At 32.8% G+C, this 11,235-nt stretch overlaps 1 pseudogene; it reads right to left on the bottom strand.

The window, feature by feature from the left end:
• Nucleotides 1–4,215: 4,215 nt before the first annotated feature.
• On the bottom strand, nt 4,216–5,281 carry LOC129551919 (olfactory receptor 4K13-like; annotated as a pseudogene).
• Between the last annotated feature and the right edge of the window lie 5,954 nt (nt 5,282–11,235).

The raw sequence follows: 11,235 nt of genomic DNA, 5'->3' as shown, positions 1-11,235 counted from the left end.
ACATGAGTTTGAGTGAACTCCAGGAGATCGTGATGGACAGGGAGGCCTGGCGTGCTGTGATTCATGGGGTCGCAAAGAGTCGGACACGACTGAGTGACTGAACTGAACTGAACTGATCCCTATTCTGCAAAAAATAATATGAGTTTCTAGCTTTTCCACTATTTTCAGTGATAGTATGAATTATCTGGATGCTCAGGAATTTATGTTTCTTAATTTTATCCATCATTCTTAATCACTTACCATATACCACCAAATTCATTTGCAATATCAGTTTGAGAGCATATACCTTTAAATTTTCATGGAAATTGTTGATTATAGTCCATTGTAAAATAAATATGTAATCCATGTCTTGAAAACCATAGTATTTTCCTTCTAGTCAACACAGAATTAATTAAAATACCATCTTCAGTATACTAAATTTGTAATGAATTAATCCTCTATAATGTTTTCACTTACTTGCTGTAAAGGTGCATTATGAGAAACAATGTGTTCAAGACGTTATTCGAAATTAGAAATCTAATTTTTACTCTCTGTGATGCCCTTCATGTGGTTCTGGATATTGTTTTCTGCATCTTTTATAAAGATGTGAACCACTTTGGAGGCAGATTTTTTTTGGAGCCCTGGGAATCCAAATTTCAGTGGGAGTAGTTAAAACATTGGGGCTGCTGTGACAGCATGACCAGGAGAGATGTTCACTCTTAATATCTGGTCCTTGAGCATTGGAATGATTAAAATAGTCATGAGAGTATTGGCTTTTTGTGATATAATAAGTTCAGACAGCTTTGATTTAATGGACACTTCCTCTTCCTCACATTATTCCCAAGCTACATTTTTACCTTCCTTCTAACAATTTTGTGGTATTATTTCAGATGAATAATCTCTAAATTTTTCTGACCATTACATCTTTAATAGAAATTTGATCTATACATGTTACAGGCTTACTCCTAAAAGTGCATATTATATGCACATTAATATATTTAGGGAATAGAAAATTGTAAAGATATACTGAGAATAATTCACATTAAATTACTTCAAACTTCATATTATACATTAATGTTACAACTAACTGTTTTATGGTTATTAAAATACTAATATTTTTAAAAATTTATTTACCTTGCTATGAGAGATTCAGAGAATATTTATATGGCAAAATATGTTTTCATTGTCATTGCCCTTTTTACTATAAAATCTTACAGTAAATTCTTTCTGTTTAAGAGTTTGCTTTTACACAGTTCATCATATTGATCATCCTAATGTACTTAGCATAGCAGGCTTCAAAGTCTGTTTCAATAACTTGCCAGCAATGTCATGAGTAACTTTCAAATTGATCGACATATCTGTATCTTATCTGCAAGTTCTTATTTAATTCCAGTCAAATTCACTATTCAACCAAGGGCTTAATGTAGATTTTTGTCATAGACTAGCTTTCATTATGAGTTAGTATTATTGATGACAATTTTTATGTACAAGTGTTAAAATCTTTCAACTCTTACATAAGGCAAAACTCCTCCCAAGACATAATTTATTCTATCACTTAATTTTGAGATAGTTAGAAATAGTTTCTGTGTGCTTTTCAATAGCATTTGCTGATAAGGAATGTATTTTATTTATTGTTGTACTGCTTATCTTAGTCATTTTTATAAGAATGGCAGAAAATACAAGTAATTTCTCTGTGGAATGTGGCTTTTGTTCTTTTGGTACTAGTAAGAAACGGAAACACTTGTTACTACATTTAGTTAAAATTTAAAGCCTTCCATTGGTTATCATTGACTATTAATATTTCAAATAAAATTGTAGAGGTTTATTTTATGTTTTATATATTTAGTTTTTAGTGTTTTACTAATTTTGATGACTAGCTAATTTATCAAAGTACGATATATATTGTCACATTCATTGTTAATAAAGATGGAAGTAAATCCATATTGTGAAATAATTTTTCTTAACTTAAAATATTTTGCCAGTTTACTGTCAGTTCTGTATCTCAATGTTCTTTTATTAATACTTTGTGATTTAGCTAAGAAAAAGTTCATATTGTGGATATAATTATAAATTCTGTCATTTTATAATCGTTTACATGAATTTTAAAAACAAGAATGATCTTCAATCCAAGGTTTATTCACAGAAACATTTTTAAAGCCCTAATGAAGCTGTGGAGGATGAATTGAGCTAAAATAAGATAATATAAACTTTAAGTATTCCCTCCCCTTTACTTTTAGCACAACTAAGCTATTATACGGAGAGATAGTTGTTTATTGAATAACAATTTGTTCAAAGTAAATGACCTTGAAGAAAACTGCTTTTGATCCCCCTCTGTCTTTGATTAACTCACATTTTCTCCAGAAACTTTAAATGCCGTATAGCATGACCAGGCAACACACAGATTAATTGAGTACCTAAAATAATCTGTGTAGTAAATAATAACAAAATTTATCATTTAATACTAAAAGACATAAATAGATGTTCTCATCTTTTTGTACCTAATTAGATGATTACAGTTAGTTTAAAATGCATGCACCCTCCTTAAAACAATGGGTTTGAATAACATTTTAAAATAACTGCTTAATTCAGGCTTCTCTTTTGTTTCAACTATGAATTCTAACTCAATTTATTTATATAATATCCTTTATTCTTGATTAAATATGCACCCTAAGTTACTGGTCAGGGTAAAATTCTGTGATTCTCGATACATGCCTTCTCTCTTCTCAAATGTTTAATACTCTCATTCTATCTTTATTTAAACTGCCAAGGAACAGCAGTTGTCTTAGCCTAAAGATGTATACAAATTAAGACATTCACCCTCTTTTCTCCAAATGGAAAGACGAAATTCTATAGGTTACTATGTACATCTCAGTGTGGTATTATTATTTCCTCTAATTTAGTCATAATCCCACATGAATATCCCATATCCTAGAGACAAAATTCTAAAGTTAACCTCCAACAACTACTTGATAATGAACAACCAAAAAAAATTGAAATTTGTCAGCAAATACTATACATACACAATGACATAAATATTTTAGGAAGAAACAGTCTTAGTTTCTATAATCATCATTCCACTAAACTATTGTAATGTTTATTTATGTCCATCTTCTTTTACTACCAATTGCATTCTTCTTTTGTCTTCATCCAAGATCTCCAATGATGGTGATTCTTTACTTGGTGGAGTGAATCAAATTCTAATTTGTACTAGGTTGTGTGATTTTCTTTTTTTTTTAAGAAAAAAGAAATTTTATTATTTTTTAAAATTTATTTATTTTAATTGGAGGCTAATTACTTTACATTATTGTATTGGTTGGAGAAGGCAATGGCAAGCCACTCAAGTACTCTTGCCTGGAAAATCCCATGGATGGAGGAGCCTGGTAGGCTTCAGTCCTTGGGGTCGCTATGGGTCAGACACGACTGAGCGACTTCACTTTCACTTTTCACTTTCACACATTGGAGAAGGAAATGGCAACCCACTCCAGTGTTCTTGCCTGGAGAATCCCAGGGACGGGGGAGCCTGGTGAGCTTCCGTCTATGGGGTCACACAGAGTCGGCAGCATTGTATTGATTTTGCCATACATTGACATGAATCTGCTTGATATGCAAATTCTGTGAAGCACCATAGAGAATCACATGGGTTTCAAACATGATTTTTCCTACCCTGCTGTGTATCAGTAGTACTAGTACACCTTGCTCAATGGGTCAACCTTCTTAGCTAGTTTAATAAACTCTTTTTATTGAATCAGAGGCATAAGGAAACAGAAATTGTTGGCTTCTTTTTACTTTCAGATCAATGGAAAATCATTTTAACCTTGTGTTGGGAAGATTTAATCATTGGGACTATGACAGGTAAGGGAGAGGACAGGAAGCAAAAATGTATGAATACTAATTAAAGTTTAGATAAAAATATTTTACTTATAACAGCATAGATTTTGTAGTTCCATGTAGGATCTGATTCTAGGTCTAGTACTTAACAATTTTTGTGACAAGTTTGTTAAATTTTTAATGTGCAGTTTTCTGGTGATAAATATAAATAATATTCTCTATTTTCATTGTGTGAGGTTAAGAGAAAATGCATGCAGAATGCCTTAGACATGGTTAGAACTCAACAAACAATATTTTGAAATCTAATAATTTATAGAAAAATTTAAAATTACAACATAAATGAATGATAATATATTGGAATGATTTGCACTTGGATGTACAATTCAGAATGCTTTGTTGCATATATGCTTGTGTAAGGAAAAGTAATAATTTCCCAAAATATGACTTATGTTCAGTGTAAAATCTTATACCTGTATCTCTGGATGATGATTACAATAACAACAACGATGATGCCTTTGATGATTGTAATATTTAAGTTAAAAGGCTGATCTGGAACTCACATTCTTGGACTTTATTTTTATTATTGCTTTCTTCATGTCTTTATTCCTAAATGAGTAAATGATTGGATTTAAAAGGGGAGTAAAAATTGTATAAAACACAGAGAAGATCTTATCTATGAAAACATGGCTGAATGGCCATATATAGATAAAGAGGCAAGATCCAAAGAATAGTACCACCACGGTGATGTGGGTTGAAAAAGTGGACATGGCCTTGGAACATCCACTGGAGGAGTGATGATGGACAGTTATCAGGATGATGCTATAGGAAATGAACGGAAATGTGAAACAGAACAAAGAAAGTAGTCCACTAAATGTGATGACTAATAGGTCTAAGATATAGGTGTCAGTGCAGGTTTGATCACCTGAGGCGGGTGGCGAGAAAAACTATCCACAACATTGGGGCCACAGAATGGTAAAGTCACTATAAAAAACCATTTGGCTAACAGAGTGCACAAACCCAGTAGTCCAGGAGAAAAGTGCAAGTCTGATGCAAATACGGTGGCTCATAATATTTTTGTAATGAAGGGGTTTGCATATGGCAATTAATCTATCAATTGCCATGGCTACAAGCAACATCATCTCATTTCCACCTAAAAGATGAAGGAAAAAATTCTGGGCCATGCATCCTTCATAAGAAATGGCCTTATTTTTACTAATTAAGTCACCAATCATTTTAGAAGTGGCAAAGGAAGCCAGAGACATATCAATAAAGGACAGGTTGACCAGTAGGAAGTACATTGGAGACTGTAATTGAGGGTCCAGTTTCACTACCAAGGTAATAATGAGGTTACATAATAAAATGGCTATGTAAACAATGGTAAAAAAGAAAAAAAAAAGAAAATCTGTAACTCATGAAACTCTATGAGTCGCAGCAAAATAAATTCAGCCACTACAGAGTGATTTTGTTTTTCCATTTGTTTGGCTGTTGGCATATGTTACCTAAAACAAAATCAAAATAGAAAGTCTGTTAGTTAAACTTGAAAGATAAGTGCATAGTCACTTAACTTTTTTCCCTAAAATTCACTGAAATGCTTAAAGAGGATAAAAAAGAATCAACACTAAATCCAGCTTTTTGAAAGAGATAGACACAATTTCTTAACAAAAATTATAAGGAATATCTACCATAAACCAAGATGTTTGAAGAAAATTGAAACTATCAATATGTAACTCATATTTGGGCTAATTATAAGAAAAGTGATTATCTCAGCTGGTGAGAGAATATTCAAGTTCCTTGCCACATTTTTAGATTTTGAGAAATAGGTTTATTCATCCTCCATAGACAAAAAATAAGGTCTACCATCTTGAACTCTAATAATAGTAAGGGTCATGTAAGTGAAAGAAAGGCCAAGTGGTTTTCTAATTATAAGCAGGACCGAGAGAAATGAAGCTGAGTAACTGGAATATAGAGCATCAACAATCTAGAAGTCATTCTGTATTTGCGGCTGAAAGTTAGATGAACAGAGATAATAAACATGATGAGTCTTTGAGACAAATGAATCTATGTTGGCAAACTGAGATAGCTTCTCGTCTTATTTTTTTCTGAGACGGAAGAAATGTCCAAATATTTGAGTCTTCTCCCACAGGCCCTGATTTCCTTTGGGCTTATGAATTTAGTAGATTGTGAAGTACAGTGCAGAGATAGCCTAAATGGATGCTTGCTGCTGGCTTATAGATCCCTGATAAACAAAAGGAAATCTGTTTTTCAGGGAACACACCCATATTGTTCTGGATGTGTAAAGCAGATCTTTGTAGAATGACACCCACTTACAACATGAATAATGCTAGCCAGAATTTTTGAAACAAAATAAAAAGGAATATATACCAGGTATCTAAGAAGAGATAATAACACAACACATTGTTCAGTTCAGTTCAGTCGCTCAGTCATGTCCGACTCTCCGCGACCCCATGAATCACAGCACGCCAGGCCTCCCTGTCCATCACCAACTCCCGGAGTTCACTCAGACTCATGTCCACAGAGTCGGTGATGCCATCCAGCCATCTCATTCTCTGTCGTCCCCTTCTCCTCCCGCCCCCAACCTTGTTAAAAGATCTAAAAAAAAAAAAAAACACGGAAGAGTTTCTAGCTGAGCAAAGGAAAATATTTTTAAATATTTTAAGAATTCGGAAAAGTAAAAAATACTACAATAAAGATCATCCTGTTTTCAGAATTAACAAGTATGTGCATTTTTATCATTTTGCATCAAATTTTTTAAAGAAAATAAAAAATACTGGCAAAGGTAAAGTTCACTTATCATCTGACTAGTTTGTGTATGACATGAAAATGATTACGTGATATCCTGTCATAACAACATTTTGCAAATGATTTTAGTTTTACTGACAAACTGATATTCTAAAATTGTACAATATACTTGTACATATCCATTTACATGTAAAAATTTTTTCAAGATTACATTACCAGAAGCACAATTACTAGTCATTTTCAACTAATCAAATAATGCAAATTTCTCAATAAAGATTTATATAAATACTACTTTGCACAAATATTGGTATTTTTTTAGCTTTCATTCTGACCACCTGATTTTATTGTAGGAATGCAAAAATGGTTCAATACTAGAAACTCACTTTATATAATTAACAAAATTAAAGAGTTAGGCAAGTAACATATTTACAAGTGACAACAAAATAAGCATCTAATAAATATTAGATTCATAAATTGTAAAATATGCCAATTATCTTTAATTCATGTACTCCCAATCTGAATTCAAGTAGGAGGTTTTGGAAAATTGACATGTTAATTCTAAAATGTATATTGAATTACAAAAGATCAAGATGAGCCAAGGCTGTTTTGAAGAACAAAGCTAGAAGATTTGTACTGCCAAAACCTACTTTTAAAGCCATATGCTGCTGCTGCTGCTAAGTCACTTCAGTCGTGTCTGACTCTGTGTGACCCTATAGACGGAAGCCCACCAGGCTCCCCCGTCCTTGGGATTCTCCAGGCAAGAACACTGGAGTGGGTTGCCATTTCCTTCTCCAATGTGTGAAAGTGAAAAGTGAAAATGAGGTCAGTCAGTCGTGTCTGAGCCTTAGCGACCCCACAGACTGCAGCCTAGCAGGCTCCTCCATCCATGGGATTTTCTAGGCAAGAGTACTGGAGTGGCTTGCCATTGCCTTCTCCGATAAAGCCATATAAGACAGTTTGATTTTGGCTCAAGGATGTAAAAACAAACCAAAGAAACAAGTGAAATATCAGAAATGACAACAGATAACATAGTAAAGCACATTTGTGGAGACACAAATATAACTGTTTACTGATGAGCCAGTATGTAATAAGTAGCTGATGCTGGTGGCTCTGTTTTGGGAAAGAGGACATTTCTAATGTCAGAATTCCACAATATCAATAAATACCATTAGTTGGCTTAATCATATTCTCCTAAAAATTTGGCTTCAAAATTAATATTGTTTAATCTTTTCTTCCAGTTTGTTCTCAGGTTTGCCTGATTATAAAGTAGACCAGGCAGTGGGTGAGATAACTTTCCTAGGATGCATTATAAGTCTACATGTAGCAATAACCCAGCTTTCCACGAGATGATGAGAAAAGAAGGAATTTTGCTAAATTTTTGCTTATAAGTTTTTCCACTAAATCATACTTTTCACATATGACTCCGCCATGTGACATAGCGGTGTTTGTCTTCATGCACTGTTTATTCCACAAATTACAGATTTCAGAGAGTAAGGACCCAGAGCGGAAAGAATGAGACAGAAAAATGAAACAAAACTACAGTTGACCGTTGAATAACAAGGGTTTGAACTGTGCATATGCAGATTTTTTCCAATAATAAATACTACAGTATTATATAATCGTTTAGTTCCACTGTGTTGGAGGGTTGGTGCCCCTAATCTCCCCATGTGTTCAAGTTAGTAGCTCAGTCATGTCTGACTGTGATCCCATGGACTGTATGTAGCTCACCAGGCTCCTCTGTCCATGGAATTCTCCAGGCAAGAGTACTGGAGTGGGTTGCCATTTCCTTCTCCAGGATGTGTTCAGAGTCAATTGTATTGTCCACAACTAGACACAAACACATAGGTAAATGAGATATATAATAGAGATAGATTTGGGGATCAGTAAGGGAAATAGTAAATGATAATGGGGCAACTACTTAGCAATCAGGAATGGCAAGATCAAACCTCTAATTTCACTTCTCTTTTGAAAACAAATCTCAGAAGTGTAAAAGATTTAGATTAGAAAAATACAGCTATGAAAACAGTAAAAGCAATCATAGGTACATATTTTAACCCATTAAAAATAGCTCATTAAAATGTTTTAGATAGATATGGACTAGTAGACTTGACTTTACTAAATGTAAAAAATAAAAAAGTGATCATAAAAAAGAGATGAGAATATACTTTCAACAAATGAAACTAAGAACTGTTTCAAACTAAGAACTTTGATTAGTAAGAAAAGGTTAAAGAAATAGTGGAAAAGTGGAAAAACCATACGGATTAGCAATTCACGTAGAACTTCAAATATCTTTAAAAAACCCTTCTCAACTTTATTGATAATTAAGGAAATGCAATTTATAGCAAAATATGTAATTTTACTTATCACATTTAAAAATAAATTTAATTTTGACAGAATGTGAGATAGAGTTTAATAATTCTCTTTTTTATATTGGCCCTATATATATTTTCGGAGGGGGAGTTGGCACTATATCTTAGATTTAAAGGTTTTACGACAGTTTAATGGAGAAACTCCACTTGTGGGATTTATAGGCTAAGTGTTCAAAGAAACATAATTGCATGCTCTTTGCATCACTGCCTTTAATAACCAAAAATCGAGAAGCTTCTCAAAATTCCACTATTTGTGGGATTATTATAAAATGGAAATGTATATGTGCTGATCTGGAAAAACATATGACATATTAAATTGTAAATATTATATTTTAAATTGATGCAATATTTTAATGAAATATTTCATACAAATTTCAGAGAACTATCAGTTCACTAAACTACCAAGACTGCCTACCTCTGGCATATTAACATATAAAGTTTAATAAAGATTCTAAATTTTATAAGTTCAAATTCTGTACAATGTAATAAAATTGAATTAGAGTCTAGTCCTCGATAAGTGCTCTCAAAAATGTAGTTGGCATTTATCTACCAAAAGCTTTGAATCAGAGAGTCATTTATTTTACACACAGCTATAATGGAATATTTAAAATTATCCATAAGTAACCTGAAACTTGTGATATTAACTTGCTGTGCCAGTTTATCATCTATGCCTAAAGCATTTAGAGTTGCAATGGCAACTCTAAGTTGGTAATTATGGATTTGGCAATCAATCATACATAGCCAGAATTGGAAACATATTCTAAGTTGTATATCAACTTTGACCAAGAAACTTCAAGAAAGTCAGGACGATATCTCTGTCCCCTTACCCTCAGCCTTTCCAAAGTTTCCTCAGTGAATAATGAGAAAAATTCTTGAAGTGAAGGACAACGAAATCTGATATTAAAATGTGTTACAAAGCAGAGTAATAAAATGATATTTTAGTTTCATAACATTAGATGGAGTAATGAAGTGATTGTAAGAAACCTGAGAATTTAAAAATAGTCATAGATTAAAAATATGTTCTTAAGGATAAATTTACAGTTATTTGAGAATAAATATGGCTGGTTAGCTACATATCTTAAAGAAAAATAAATTCAAATATTTTAAATATTTCAACAATAATTTCAAAAATAAAATACTGACATAAATATATGTGAATATATATACTCTTTTGTATTAATATTGCGTAAGATCAAGATAAACCTATAAGTAAATATATTCATTTTGTTATTTTATAGTATTGAGTTAGGATCATGTAAAGGGCAAAAATAAAGGTGACGATTTTATTCAGTGAGGATGAGTAAACTCTCTATTATAACAAAAACATAAAAAGATTATAAGAGGCAAGAGCTAAACTGGAGAGAAACAGTCAATATGTATGCCCTTAATATCAATTTTTTATGAGTCAACAGGACAATATCAAGAGCCATGTAAACAAATTAAGACAAAGTGAAGTATAAAATGTTTAGGAAAATATATGTGATGTTTGAACCTGTGGAAAAAAGAAATTAATTTCCATAAAAATATAGCTTGAGATCATACACAGCAAAGTTTTGGTGATTTAGTTGGATAGTAGAATTAGATTTCTGGTTATATTTTCCCATATATCTTGATGCTGCTGCTGCTAAGTCACTTCAGTCGTGTCCGACTCTGTGTGACCCCATAGACAGAGGCCCACCAAGCTCCCCCGTCTCTGGGATTCTCCAGGCAAGAACACTGGAGTGGGTTGCCATTTCCTTCTCCAATGTGTGAAAGTGAAAAGTGAAAGTGAAGATGCTCAGTCGTGTCCGACCCTTAGCAACCCCATGGACTGCAGACTACCAGGCTCCTCCATCCATGGGATTTTCTAGGCAAGAGTACTGGAGTGGCTTGCCATTGCCTTCTCCAGTATATCTTGATATATCACAAATATTTTGTAATAAAGATATTTAATTTTTTAAATTAAAGATGTTTGAATAAATATTTTATTTAATGTATTCAAACATAAAAATGTCTTTAGTTTTTTTCTCCCTACATTGTACCTGCTTTGAGAGTTGTGGCTGAAAATCACTGAGATTCTTCTAGATTTTTTTTTCACTTGCTCCCACTTTCTTTAATCTTCTTTCTGTATGTGCAAATTCTAATAAAGGAGACTTTTACTTGAAAATGTACAAGACAACATGAAAAATGTGTCAATTATCGACCTGGGAAAATCTGGCATCTTATAACTGAATTCCCTCAGCAATTAAAAGGACATGTATTTGGCAAGCTAGAGTATTCAAATTCTCTCATTAGTGTGTAGTTTTTCCCAGTAACAAGG

This window comes from Moschus berezovskii, chromosome 9, assembly GCF_049115385.1.
Source record: "Moschus berezovskii isolate FMDL1 chromosome 9, NW_MosBer_1.0, whole genome shotgun sequence".
Taxonomy (NCBI): domain Eukaryota; kingdom Metazoa; phylum Chordata; class Mammalia; order Artiodactyla; family Moschidae; genus Moschus; species Moschus berezovskii.
Note: the sequence above shows the minus strand (reverse complement) of the source record. Positions and strands in the feature narration are given on the sequence as shown.